At 44.0% G+C, this 9692-nt stretch overlaps 1 long non-coding RNA gene across 16 annotated transcripts in view; it reads right to left on the bottom strand.

Annotated features, from left to right (window-relative positions):
* Positions 1 to 9692, bottom strand: part of LOC114864928 (uncharacterized) — a 106154-nt gene that overhangs the window by 16782 nt on the left and 79680 nt on the right. For 11 of the 16 annotated variants that reach the window (XR_008695899.1, XR_008695898.1, XR_003787440.3 and 8 more), the window contains 4 exons: positions 3634 to 4011; positions 2253 to 2387; positions 595 to 988; positions 45 to 209 (listed from right to left, as the gene is read on the bottom strand). This is a non-coding gene — a long non-coding RNA (uncharacterized LOC114864928). The remainder of the gene's footprint in view (positions 1 to 44; positions 210 to 594; positions 989 to 2252; positions 2388 to 3633; positions 4012 to 9692) is intronic. The other 5 variants (XR_008695896.1, XR_008695906.1, XR_008695900.1 and 2 more) reach the window with 4 other exon arrangements.

The raw sequence follows: 9692 nt of genomic DNA, 5'->3' as shown, positions 1-9692 counted from the left end.
TCAAATATCCAAAATTATTTGTTGCTTAAATAAAGTCTACATACAACATTTATGAGCTTCCATGCTTTCTTCAGTGTAAACAGGCGCTGGCTGGGCACAAAAGGCTGTCAAACAGCAGCTACATGGACCTCTGCAGTGGAGAGTGAGCAACTGTGGTTCGTCTCCTCACTGAGGTCCACGTGATAGTGAGCTGTTGGTTCTGTACAGCTCTGCTCAGAGAATCCGAGGAGGAGGAGGAGGAAAAAACAAAAACCCAGCAAGAAAATACTTTAGCAGCACATCAGAATAATGATTCATCTTGTGCGTCTGTAATTTTCTAATCATTTACTTGAAGGTTTTTATTAACGTGCAATTAGTTTTTATTTTCTTTAAATATCTGCTTTATCACTAGAAAACATTTAGTAATTATTTTAAATTGGGCTTTTCATTTTCCTTAAACTTGAAGAATTAGTGTAATTGTCTCTTCTTATGTGATTGGCCACTGATGTGTGTGAGGCGTGAAGCTGCAGGCGTCTCCATCAGCTCCGTGGATCAGGGAGCAGAACGCCGCCAGTCGTCAGGCGACACCTGACAGCACCGTCGGTAATGACTTACCATTATGCAATTACACAGCTGATCGGACCTGAAGCTCCAACTGGTGTCAGCTCGTCCCACCGGTTCCACGCCCAGCAGTAGGCAGAAGAACAAACAGATTCGGCATTTGTTCCGTTCCAACAGGTCGGTGCAGTGAAGGGACTGTGCGTCGCTGGTCACTTCATAAACACGGCTGTGAATAATCACCAGGTTCCTCCTGTCAACCTGCAGCAGCCTCATTACAGGCGTTTAAACGGTCCCTTACTGCACCTTGACTACTGCAGCATTCCAACAAGCAGGAGGAAATCAGTCTGTCCATATATTGATGTAAAGCTCATGCTTTACTGCTTAGCATCATGTTAATGCTCATAAAAACCAAACACTACCTTCTGCTCCACGTTTTTCAAAAAGGCATCTGAAAAACAAGACAATGTGAACAAAGACATTAGCGTTTGCTCGGCTGCGTGATTCTTATTTTGTAAGTTTTTCTCTTTTCTCCTTAAACTACAGTATAGGATCTGGTCTTTCAGAAAGGCGATCTGTCATTATTCCACTGGTAAAGCCCTGATCAATACCAGCAATCTTCATTAGCTGGTCACGATCAGTCCGTCTTCAACGCATTGTGCTGGACTGATGCAGAGACAAATTAGACACCGATCTAAACGCACCGCGGTCCTCGCTGAGATGCAGACGCTCCTGCGCTGGATCATTTTTCCAATATGCAACATTCGTCATGCACTGAAACTCATTATGAAGTAGAGGGTTATAACTAGGTCACAAATGAGGCTCCGCTTCTTGATTCCTCTGCGTTTCAGCACACCCGCAAACACACGAGGAGGGGCAGTGTGGACAAATGAGGCTCCGCTTCTTGATTCCTCTGCGTTTCAGCACACCCGCAAACACACGAGGAGGGGCAGTGTGTGTGTGTTTGTGTGTGTGTGTGTGTGTGTGTGTGTGTGTGTGTGTGTGTGTGTGTGTGTGTGTGTGTGTGTGTGTGTGTGTGTGTGTGTGCGCATCTCGTCAGCAGGTTGGTGCCTCTGCTTCACGTTTATGGATTTAGTTCTTCAGCTGTTGTTTGTCTTCAATACAGCACGTCAACCCCCACATGACTGGAAGCTGCAGATGTTCATGTTTCACCAGCTGAACAGAGACAGATCCATCAGGCCCCGAACTTAACTAGAGCAAAGCGAAGGCTGAGGACGAGCTAAAATAATAGGGAAGCCTAACTAATTCATGGGTTACTGTACTGTGCAGCTGAGCGCTGGTCTGGACACACGACCAGGACCGATCCAGCAGGTCAGGAGGGCAGAACCGCACTTAATCAGCGCCAGGATGCATATTCACAGAGCAGCAGGAGGTCTTCTGGACGTGTCAGCTAGATAATGATCGATAGATGTAACTGTACGCATTGCTGGGGTCTGTGGCTGGTCTGCATCAGGTGTTATTTTTAGCAGGCACTCTGCTGAGGAGGTGTGCAGCCACTGCATGCAGCAAACATCAGCACAGTAAATACTGTATATCAGGCATGTGACGCTGGTCTAGACAGAAAACCTACAATCGTGATCAATTCTACCTGCGGTAGATGTTGCTGTTGACTGAGCTTTAGATTAAGCAGCTGATCCTCTGTGTTTTTTCTGCATTAAAGAACCAGAGATGGGGTTTTCTCTAGAGAGCCTCACCTTCATTCTTTGGCGATGGGTTTTCTGTATATCTGCTTGAGAAATCAGAGCACTGGAACATCCTTCGCTTGATGTGTATGTGCTGTGGGCTCCTCTCTCTACTCTGTAGTGCGGCTTTGGTAAACACCTCAGATACTGTGGAGACAAGCGTAGTGTAAACTCCAGTCCAGAACTAGAACATAAATCATCCACATAAATGGCTTCTATTAAGGATTCATATGGTCCAAAATCAAACAAATCAATGGAATTTGGCAAAATATGTCAAAACGTATTGATTGACTCCATGTAAGATTAGGTAGAGGAACTTTAAACTAATTATAAACAGAAGTGTGCTGCTTTCAGCTCCCTCATGTAAACGCATAGAGGATCTGCAGCCCTGGAAAAACAACAGATGTGCTCAGTGAAGCTCACAGGTAAACGTGGGCTTAAAAATGTTCTCAAGATTCAGCTTTAATTAGTTCCAGCAAAAACTGTTGCTGATGGTAAAAGTTTGCAGCCAGAGGATTCAAGGGGCTCGTTGGAGCTTTTCTTAAATACACGTGTATTTGGATATATGCTGCAGACGCTGCTCCCTCCTCAGCCGGTCGTTACACAGCAGTTAACCACAGTGACACGTGCAGTATATTTTGCAGAGTGTGAAACACACTTGGGAATAGAGACATTATCTTTATTGTGTGTAACTAGGGAGGCACTAAAGAAAGGCTGAAACAAAGGATGCGAGGTTCCCCCAAGATCGTCGGTTCTCCACCGCGCAGACAGAACACGCGTATCTACGGCAACAGAGCAACCGAGTTTCACACTGGGAATAAAGTAGACAAATTGGCAACTAATGTTTTTATATGTGCTGCAGACACATTTCATGAAGGCAATTAAAATGCACTTTGTCAAATGAGATGGAAGCGGAGAAAAGCTCCGGTGTCTTGACAATACAATATCTGTGTCCTTAAGGAAGAGTAACTGCAAGCTGAGGCTATTTGACAACACAGCAGGTGATCAGAAAAGTGGATTGCCGCCTGAGGAAGTGTTGCCTTTTTTCGAGTGAATTACAAAATGTTCCTGAGGGTATTATTCTATTAAATATGGCGTCGAGCTGCAGCTCCCCAGGACAACGAGGCTTTTTCTCACGTTGGCCGTTTAAAAGCTATAATTTCATTCTAAAATGCCAAAGCAGTGATTCAACGCGTGCACGCAGCTGAAGTACAGTAGAGGCTGAAGGGGAGGCAAAGTCACAACAAATCCAGCGTCATCAGAGCCGCTACTGTAAGCGTGTTCCTGGGGATGTAAATACATATAAACAGGGACCCGACAGTCGAATCACAAGCCAAGTGTGTGATCACACATATAACATACGATGCTCGTTAGGTGTAAGTGTATTACTCACATACATATCTATCTGTCTGTCTATCCTCCTGGTGTCTCAGCGAAGGCAGGATGTGGAAGCTTTCTAAGCAGTGACTCAACCACGGAGACGTCTTCCAGCAGAGGTACCACAGAACCTTGAAGCGGTCCGCGGGCCTTAATGACACACAGCTCTAAACTCCGGCCTCGTCTGGCTGCTCATAAAACGAGGAGACAACACCTGAGCGCTGATGTAATGAGCGAGCTCGCTTCTAAGCCCCGGTTTGTGTTCTCACACTGCTTCTGCTGCTGGAGGCTGAGTCACCGCTGTGCGTTGTCTTACGATGCGCTGGTCCCCGCTTCGTTCCTGTGGGCATTGAGCCGACAGCGGAGCCATTCTCTCCCTCCGCTCGGGAAACACCTACAGATCCGAACACAATGACACATTGTTAGCTGCCTACATAGGCTTCATTCTTTTCTTTCAATACACGTATTAAAACAATAAAATATTTCACATCCCCACTGCAAAGATTATTGTTAAACATCATTAATAGAAACAATGCAGGGAAGCCCCTAAGAGACCTTTAGACAAAGAACGATTGTCCCCCGTTTACATTATTGAAGTAAATGCAGAGTGAGAGCCTTTAAGCAACGATGTTCCCGTTCGGGCACTGAAATACAATCCCTTTTTAAAAAAGCCAAAAGTGCTTTTTATCTCTAAATAGGCTTTAGACTTCAATGGGATTCTTCTCCTTCGTTTTCTCCTGCTAACTTTCCTGAAGAAATTAAAATTCTTTCGACCCAAGCGCGGCTAAAAGCAGAACGAAGCCGCTTTATCGATTTAGTGTGAAATCCATGGCTGATAAATGAATCTGGCTGTTGGGTGCGCTCACAAACAGGGGGCGAAGGTCCAGTCTCCACATTCAGCCCACCGTGTGTTAGAGCAACGTTCCACACGTTGATGCTGCAAACACACAATGGCCTTTTTCCCCCACGTGACCAATAATAATAAGACGGGATGAATGACATGATTTACAGTCCCTGTTATTATTCAAACCGTCTTTAACGTGAGCTGTTACAGCGACTGACACAAAACTGATTTCATCCAGAATGGTTGCAAGGAGAAATATTCATACTGTACCGTGGATAATGATGATATAAATGGCAACAATATCTAGAGTTAGATCCAATTTCATGCCCACTATGCAGTTGTCACGTGAATCGCAGAAGGTTGTCACAGCAGCGTCTTTCACATTTACATTTGTCAAGTAAATGTTCTCATGTGTAAGGATTCTTTAGAAACTCCTGTGGGGTTTTTTTGAGCTGAGTGAAGACGTCAATAAATTAGCGATTCATGGAAAAAGCAGAAGCTGAGGCACGTTGTGGATTCAGTTGGCGTTGATTATCAGGTCTTAATAAAGACAGTTTAGCCAGATTCTGTCCAGTTCCTCCTTTTTTGCCCCAATGCCACACGCTGTCAGCGGGAACAAACTTGTTCCACACACATCACAGATACGAAGAAGGCTGAAGAAACGCTGTGCTTCGCTTTCATCTGTTCGCCACAGGAAATCCTCCGCTGCGACTCGAAATCTGGGTGTTCTCCTTCCTTGTACTGATGTGTATTATGTTCACTATATCATTTAATAAATTCCACAAAGTAACGTTCAATGACATATTTTATCAATGTAGTGCAAAAAGGATTTAGCTGTACAACAATTGAGTGTAGTATTGGTGGCAAAGCGTCTGCTACAGTATGTGAAGCTTAAGTTTCCTTTAGAAAGCAGATTAGTTCTACTTTCTGTTTCTGGCAGCTTATTTAGCTCATATTGTGTTTACTGGTCTATTAGATTACAGGTTGTTACCACCAGAGAAGCAGGTTTAAGTGTGTGTGTGTGTGTGTGTGTGTGTGTGTGTGTGTGTGTGTGTGTGTGTGTGTGTGTGTGTGTTGAGATTCAATGACTGACCAAACTTCACCTGTAACTGCACATTATGATTTATGTGTGAGCTACTGTTAATGTTGCAGGCAGACTCTCTCTCTCTCTCTCTCTCTCACTCTCTCACGCACGCACACACACACACACACACACACACACACACACACACACACACACACACACACACACACACACACACACACACACACACACACACACACACAGCTAGAGGAATAAAAACAAGGACACCTGTAGTGCTTGTTTGGTTCTCACAAGCGCCGAGAACAATGACTTCAGTAAGAGATGTCAGGTTGAATTCATGTCACACCTGCAGATGCTTTGTCAAACACTCAAACGTCTACACTGTTAAGCAGATGTATATTTTTAAGGAGAACTTGTCATTGAACAAGAGGTGCACAGTTATATGAAGTCTGCTCTTAGTAAATATTGTCATTTTGATTTGTTTACAGGCACTAGAGACTAAGAGTTAGTTACAACTTACATATTTTGTAGTTATAATCACATTTATGTGTCACCTGCGTCTACGTAGTTTTGCATAAATGTTTGTTTTACTAAGTGTTACAATTTCATGCAGATGACCAGATCCAGCAGCTGTCTGTGACCTAGAGAACTGTGGCTCTACTCTAATTGCAGTCACATGTTCCTGTCTGAATGTGCTGATTAACCAGTTCATACTTTTCTGGACACAGTTAGTTGCATTAGATCAATCATCTGCTCTAACATCACATCAGGGGGCGCAGGGTCCTTCTCCTCTGTTCAACGCAGTGCAACACTATATATAACAGATGAAAGGCTGTGAGATTAATACAGGCTGTTAAGCATGTTAAAGAACCAAAGATCAGAGAGCAGCGTAATCTTTCATGGATCTAATGTTTTAATCTTAGAGACACGAAGAACTGAATAAAACCCCAGAATGTCTCAAAGTAGAAGCACATCACACAAACAACCTCACTGCAAGCAAACTTGGACAGAATAATAATTATTATTATTAGATGATGATAATAAAATAGAGAAATAAAAAAGCACAAAGTGACTTCCACTGTAAGTATATACTGCATCATCCAGACAGTTTCTTATTATGGGTGCAGTAATGAAAACGACACCCATTCTGACAGATGTGAAAATAATAGACGCTGATTTACACCTACTGTACTGTATGCAGAACACAGGAAACAGGATTCACAGCAGCAGGAACAAAACGTCAGACTCTGAACACACACACCCTACGAGCTCCAGCCTCTCACACGAAGGCTGCAGTCGTTCCACGTGCAGCAGCACAAAGCCTCATCTAACAGCAAATCAATATATTTGGGTTAAAGTGTAAAGTGTGATTAATTCCTCAACACTGGAAGGTGGACGGTGCCCAGCAGGGGTGCTGAAAACTTCTTAATGTCACAGATCTATTTATGGAAAGTCATTAGCATTTTCATAGTCGCAGAATGTTCTCTTTTGATACTGTAAGTGAATATGAATGAAGAATATTAATAATATTATATTAAGAAGAGAAAATGTTTCCATGTGCAGTGATGCAGCGAACACAAACATTTAAAGGCTCTCAGCTGACGCCAACCTGCCACTCAGAGCTACTGCACACGCTCAATTCAAACAGCTCCATTAAATATTAACGTCACAGTAAATAATAATACAAACAGAAAACACTGGCAGCTTCATTTCACCTACATTATCGAATGAATAATCGGACTTCTCTTCAGGAGCAAAGGACGGCTGTACATGTCTGCAGGCCGGGGGTGACGATCCAGAGCAGCAACAGCCAGGACAAGAACTGACCTATTTTATCTGAATAATTACGAGTCTCCCATTTAAACCTGTGCTAAAACCATCATCTGGAGCCTTTATTTTCAACTATATTTACACACTGCATGATTTAACACCGCACATTAACATGCAGCTTTACTGCTGGGCATCAATGGGGAGCAGTCAACATCCAGATCATCACACAATGTCAGAGGCTCTGTTGTAGCAGAGCATGCGCTCCTCAGCAGCCACATTTAGAAGCAAGCTTCAAGTTGTTTCACTGTTATTTAGAAGCGTAAACAGATGTGACTGGCAGCAAAATGTGGCAACAGACGCTTTGTAGCGGCAAGAAAATAAGAAAACACAGGTTTTATGTCATTTTAAGCCTGAAACCAGTTTCTGTCAATAATGTGTATTTATTCACAACATAATGATTTACGTGACGCCCAGCAGACACTACTATTTATGATTCATGCTCATACGTAGTCCTTGTCACAAACACACAGACATGCACCAGATTTTAAATGCCATCAATACAAACGCTACGAAGATGGAAGTCAATCGACTCCGTAATTGACCCTACATCCTGTCCAGTCCTTCATGTGTTCATTGTGGTTTTTGAGATTTAATAACAATGGCCTAAATACAGGATAGCTTCCGACTAATTAGAAGGATGAGGCTGTTCTGCATTCACGGCTGGCAGCGTTGTACAAAGGACCCGATCAAAGCAGGCTTCTCTCCATATTAAGACTAGTTTGGCATCATATTTGTAAAGAGAAAGTGGTGAATTCTTATTCACAACCTGAATACTTAGACCGCCCCGCAGTAGAACTGCACCACCTTCTTCGGAGTTCAACTAAAAGCCTCTGTACAGTTTTTCTCTGTATTTCAGCTTCAGTTTCTACACTACGCTCCAGAACTACTGGAACAGTTCCAGGTGTTTACATCTGGATCTGGTACAAGAACCACCCAATTCGTACAGAAAGGTGTGAAATAATAAACATAAAAGTAAACCAATAGCAAAAAAAAAATACTTTTTTTTAAGAGACACTCAGCACTTCATCAGAGCAGACCCAATGTATGGATGCATGTCTAACTGTGGCTCTAAAGCTCCATGTCCGTGTTCTTGTCACCTTCCTGTTTATGTGCTCAGGGTTGGACCTGCACCAGCTCGGGCCAACTTTACATCATATTGATATTGCCATTTCCACCAAGGTGCCTGCTTTTATGTTATGCTTGTAAGTAGTGGCCCTTTTATTTGACAATACAGCTTAGCCTTGGACAAATGTGTGTGTGTGTGTGTGTGTGTGTGTGTGTGTGTGTGTGTGTGTGTGTGTGTGTGTGTGTGTGTGTGTGTGTGTGTGTGTGTGTGCGCACTATGAGCCACTGTTGATTAGGATTTCTACAACCACATGCAGGCTCTGAAGCGTATAAAGGCAGAAACCAAGCTGGTTAGTTCGTCCATGCCCAAGCTTGAGGTGAACGCGTGTTTGCATGTTGGGTGGAGGTGAGAAACGTTTCAGCCCAGACTAAGTTCATCTAAAAATGCTACATGTACAGTAGCTTGGGGTCAAACACTGGCAGCAGTTACTCCATCAGGCGGCAAACGTAATTAGAGAAAGCTGCAAAAAGCAGAGCAGCAGACGTAAAGGGTGCTCTGATCAATCACACAATAAAACATATTCCTGAGGATTCAGTGCTATAAATGCTACATGTACTTCTACAGCCTCAACCTCAGTCTTTAGTCCCGTCCTCTTCAAAATAGACAGACGGAACTGAAACTGAAAGGACGCGAAAAGATTATGCTTTAACTGGGCATTTCTCTCCGAGTGCCAAAACAAACAAGCACCCAGGAGATCTTCACTTTCTTCCTGATGGAAGGCGGTCACGCTTAGCTCAACATGTCAGAAACGAGCTGTGGCTCAGCCTGTGTAGCAGCAACACTCACAGTCGGACTGTTTACATCTTCCCAGCTGAACAGGATGCAGCTACGACGTTGTCTGGCCCATTAGCAGGAGCAGGCAGGAAGTCCAACCGCATCATCTACACAGTGTTTATTCAGAGTGAGTGTTCTGTACGTTTGAACCTCTGAAGGCGACGTCGGTTACAGCCGCTCCCAACATCAAACTAAAAGGGTCGCCTGCTGTTCGCAGTTTGCTTCACAGCCAGAACCCTGCACCTTAAACGCGCCACGCTGGAACGTCGCATGTAGCGACTAATTAAGACGCCGACACAATGTCCAGAGCCGTTCCCGGAAGGCGACACGGCTCCAGAAGACAGAGGTGTGAACGGCTGCGATGAAGCGTCCTTCGCCGGCCTCTGCTGAGCCTGGGGAAGACAGACGCGTCCGGCGTTCACAGGTGTGGCGTGGAAAAAGGCCTCGTGGGAGAGC

The sequence above is a fragment of the Betta splendens genome, chromosome 10, assembly GCF_900634795.4.
Source record: "Betta splendens chromosome 10, fBetSpl5.4, whole genome shotgun sequence".
NCBI classification, from domain to species: Eukaryota; Metazoa; Chordata; class Actinopteri; order Anabantiformes; family Osphronemidae; genus Betta; species Betta splendens.
This window is presented reverse-complemented; position numbering and strand designations above follow the sequence as displayed.